Consider the following 5496-nt stretch of genomic DNA (forward strand, 5'->3'; position numbering starts at 1 on the left):
AGAATAGATTGCCGCCATATTGGATGAGGGCATGGCAGTGGCTAAATCCCATGCGCCCTAAGGACCTTCTGACGTCACAGGGCTATGCTCAGACGTTTCCTGCTGTTTTAGAACTATCGGGTTCCTGCGTGCACTGCGACATTTCACCTAGTGAAAGTCCAGGAGTTGCTTATTCAGGGTGGGTGAGGGAACAGTTCACACAGTAAATACTCAGTAGCGTCTAATGGTGCGATACCGCTGGTCACGACCTGTAATGTCTGGTATGGGCTATTGGGCTTCGTGGGGATGCTGAGACAGGTAGTGAGAAGTATCTAAAAAGTGCTGCTGTTTCCAGGGCTGTAGGTTTAGTTCAGAATGCGTTTTGTGTGTGATGGTTCCACGCCAAAGACCGCCGCCCGTTGTCCATACTGCAGCGGAGTATTTCCTTGCGGCTTTCCAGAGTAACTCCCTTCTTGGCACCAGGAGGGTCAGCACTGTGTGAACATACCCTAACTGCTGTGAAGGCCCTGCATGAAATGTAACGGCAGAGAAGCCGCAGCATTTACGTGACGTGCTCCTGTACCTTTAACCACCTCAGCCCCCAGTGCTTAAACCCCCTCAATGACAGACCACTTTTTACACTTCTGACCTACACTACATTCACGGTTTATTGCTCGGTCATGCAACTTACCACCCAAATGAATTTTACCTCCTTTTCTTCTCACTAATAGAGCTTTCATTTGGTGGTATTTCATTGCTGCTGAGATTTTTACTTTTTTTGATATTAATCGAAATTTACCGAAATTTTTGCAAAAAAATTACATTTTTCACTTTCGGTTGTAAAATTTTCAAATAAAACTACATTTCTATATAAATTTTTCTCTAAATGTATTGTTCTACATGTCTTTGATTAAAAAAAAAATGCAATAAGTGTATATTTATTGGTTTGGGTAAAAGTTCTAGCGTTTACAGACTATGGTACAAAAATGTGAATTTCCGCTTTTTGAAGCAGCTCTGACTTTCTGAGCACCTGTCATGTTTCCTGAGGTTCTACAATGCCCAGACAGTACAAACACCCCACAAATGACCCCATTTCGGAAAGTAGACACCCTGAGGTATTCGCTGATGGGCATAGTGAGTTCATAGAAGTTTTTATTTTTTGTCACAAGTTAGCGGAAAATTATGACTTTTTTATTTTATTTATTTTTTCTTACAAAGTCTGTGGTCAGGACACAATGAGCGGCCATGTCCATTCAACTACCAGGGTTGAAGATTATGCACTTAGCTGGAAAATTAAGCCACAGGCTCACAGTGTCAGGCAGCTTGAGGACCACAGCCACCCTCACTGCCTCAGTCACCGCTCCTACCCTCTCCTCTCTCCTCACCTAGTGCCTTATCTATGAGCCAGGGGGCTGAACATCAACTTTATCATGACACAAGTTCCTTTTTGATAAATTTGTAATCTCTGAAAAGCTTGTCATCTCTGTTCCATCCTCTTGCTGCACAGGTTTAAAAACGCACCACTGGAAATCTGGCTTTGTTGCTATGCAATATTTAATGAACGCTCACTCCGAAGCAATACCACCCAAACCAAAGATTATGAAAGAAGTGTACAAAACACTTAATTTGGGTGTAAAATAGAGAGAATTTATTTAACATCAAATGACTGTATTTTTATTCAGTGCCTCAAATTTATTCTCAGGCCAATCGCTATGAATAGGGCACTGAACATGGCACAACCCCGACTCACGAAGAGTCACCCCCCCCGCACTCAGGAGAGGAAAACCCCCTGTGGGGGAAACCTCTAGGGAACCATGGCTGGAGGGTTGCCCTTCCCTTGGGCTTAGAAGGTTAATGCCAAAATGGAACAAGATATTTTATCAGAAGGTGTACATTTTCAATGAGACATGATAGAAATTTATTAAAGATATGACAGAAAGGACATCAAATAGTCATACATGTTAAAGAGTTAAAGAAACAGAGTTATTTCTTTCCTTTCACATTTTCCCCTCTTTTGATCATTTCATTATCACTCATATATGCATTTCTCATTGATTTGTTAGCTAACTATCTGTCCTAGCTGTCTAAAAAAGGCCCCTCAAACTGCATGTCAGTATTTAGGTAAGCTGTATACATCATGGGATGTTAGATATCCCTTCCTGACCACCTCATAGAAGCCATTTCATCTGAACATTCTGCTTCTTTATGGGGTTATTGACAGCACTCACTTGATTATCTACCTAAAAGGATGACGACAGCCAGCCAGAGGTGCATCCCAACACAAGGACCACCCTGGAGTAATCCCCGGTGAAATCACGCTTTTAGGGCATTGACTCTTCTTGTAAGAGTGGTGCTCAAACTGCTAGGGTGCATCTGTGGGACCCTCTTTCAGAGATGATGTCCTCCACCCAACTCTCAAAGCGCTGAGGGGTCTTCAGGAGAGGTGGGTAGTCGAGCTGGGCTATCAGACGGTCAACTCTGTAGCTGTGATGTCATCCTTCCTACAAAATGGACATGTCCACGCCCTTAACTAGGAATATAACATATTAATCATTTCCAGGAAATTATTGAATGTTATATCAATAGAGGAGAAGCATGAAAGTGGAATGAAACCAGACATGAGCCAAAACCCTGATAATGATTGATACAATAAATCAGAGTTATTTCTTTCCTTTCACATTTTCTCCTCTTTTGATCATTACATTATCACTCATATATGCATTTCTCATTGTTTTGTTAGCTAACTATCTGTCCTAGCTGTCTAAAAAAAGGCCCCTTAAACTGCATGTACTGCATGAAGTATTTAGGTAAGCTGTATACATCATGGGATGTTAGATATCCCTTCCTGACAACCTCATAGAAGCCATTTCATCTGAACATTCTGCTTCTTTATGGGGTTATTGACAGCACTCACTTGATTATCTACCTAAAAGGATGACGACAGCCAGCCAGAGGTGCATCCCAACACAAGGACCACCCTGGAGTAATCCCCGGTGAAATCACGCTTTTAGGGCATTGACTCTTCTTGTAAGAGTGGTGCTCAAACTGCTAGGGTGCATCTGTGGGACCCTCTTTCAGAGATGATGTCCTCCACCCAACTCTCAAAGCGCTGAGGGGTCTTCAGGAGAGGTGGGTAGTCGAGCTGGGCTATCAGACGGTCAACTCTGTAGCTGTGATGTCATCCTTCCTACAAAATGGACATGTCCACGCCCTTAACTAGGAATATAACATATTAATAATTTCCAGGAAATTATTGAATGTTATATCAATAGAGGAGAAGCATGAAAGTGGAATGAAACCAGACATGAGCCAAAACCCTGATAATGATTGATACAATAAATCAGAGTTATTTCTTTCCTTTCACATTTTCTCCTCTTTTGATCATTACATTATCACTCATATATGCATTTCTCATTGTTGTGTTAGCTAACTATCTGTCCTAGCTGTCTAAAAAAGGCCCCTTAAACTGCATGTACTGCATGAAGTATTTAGGTAAGCTGTATACATCATGGGATGTTAGATATCCCTTCCTGACCACCTCATAGAAGCCATTTCATCTGAACATTCTGCTTCTTTATGGGGTTATTGACAGCACTCACTTGATTATCTACCTAAAAGGATGACGACAGCCAGCCAGAGGTGCATCCCAACACAAGGACCACCCTGGAGTAATCCCCGGTGAAATCACGCTTTTAGGGCATTGACTCTTCTTGTAAGAGTGGTGCTCAAACTGCTAGGGTGCATCTGTGGGACCCTCTTTCAGAGATGATGTCCTCCACCCAACTCTCAAAGCGCTGAGGGGTCTTCAGGAGAGGTGGGTAGTCGAGCTGGGCTATCAGACGGTCAACTCTGTAGCTGTGATGTCATCCTTCCTACAAAATGGACATGTCCACGCCCTTAACTAGGAATATAACATATTAATAATTTCCAGGAAATTATTGAATGTTATATCAATAGAGGAGAAGCATGAAAGTGGAATGAAACCAGACATGAGCCAAAACCCTGATAATGATTGATACAATAAATCAGAGTTATTTCTTTCCTTTCACATTTTCTCCTCTTTTGATCATTACATTATCACTCATATATGCATTTCTCATTGTTTTGTTAGCTAACTATCTGTCCTAGCTGTCTAAAAAAGGCCCCTTAAACTGCATGTACTGCATGAAGTATTTAGGTAAGCTGTATACATCATGGGATGTTAGATATCCCTTCCTGACCACCTCATAGAAGCCATTTCATCTGAACATTCTGCTTCTTTATGAGGTTATTGACAGCACTCACTTGATTATCTACCTAAAAGGATGACGACAGCCAGCCAGAGGTGCATCCCAACACAAGGACCACCCTGGAGTAATCCCCGGTGAAATCACGCTTTTAGGGCATTGACTCTTCTTGTAAGAGTGGTGCTCAAACTGCTAGGGTGCATCTGTGGGACCCTCTTTCAGAGATGATGTCCTCCACCCAACTCTCAAAACGCTGAGGGGTCTTCAGGAGAGGTGGGCAGTCGAGCTGGGCTATCAGACGGTCAACTCTGTAGCTGTGATGTCATCCTTCCTACAAAATGGACATGTCCAGGCAATAATTTAATGTTATATCAATATAGGAGAAGCAGGAAAGTAGAAAGAAACCAGACATGAACCAAAACTCTGATAATGATTGATACAAGAAATCAGAGTTAATTCTTTCCTGCCACATTTTCTCCTCTTTTGATCATTACATTATCACTCATATATGAATTTATCATTTGTTAGCTAACTATCTTTCCTACCTGTCCATAAATGGCCACCTAGACTTCCCGTACTGCATGAAGTATCCAGATAAGCTGCATAGATCATGGGATTTTAGACATTAATTCCTGGTTGTCTGATAGTAGCCATTTCATCTAAACATTCACAAATCTGTATGGGGTTACTGACAGCACACACCTACATCATTATCTTATAGAATGATGATAGTCAGCCAGAGGTGCATCCCAACACAAGTACCACCCTGGAGTATTTCCCCAGTGAAATCACTCAGGGCATGGACTCTTGTAGGAGTGGTGGTCAAACTGCTAGGATGCATCTGTGGGACCCTCTTTCAGAGATTATGTCCTCCACTTGACTGAGGGGTCTTCAGGAGAGGTGGGCAGTCGAGCTAGGCTATCAGACAGTCAACTCTGTAGCTGTGATGTCATCCTTCCTTCAAAATGGACATATGCACACCTGCAAGGAAGAATACAACATATAAATCATTTTCAGGCAATTGTGGAGGCAATAGGAGGAGAAATATAAAATTTGATGTAAACTAGAAATAAACCAAAACCCTGATAACAATTGATACAAGAAATTATTTCAACTTTAAGAACAATGGTCTCCAACCTCTGGCTCAGCAAGTGCTGCTGTAGAAATACAACTCCCATCATCCCATAATAGCCAGCAACTGTCAGAACATGTTTGGAGTTGTTTTCCACTCACCAAACATCTCAGGGGAAATTTATCAAGAGCAGAGGGGATGCATTTAATTTATCATGAA

The sequence above is a fragment of the Bufo bufo genome, chromosome 6, assembly GCF_905171765.1.
Source record: "Bufo bufo chromosome 6, aBufBuf1.1, whole genome shotgun sequence".
NCBI lineage: Eukaryota > Metazoa > Chordata > Amphibia > Anura > Bufonidae > Bufo > Bufo bufo.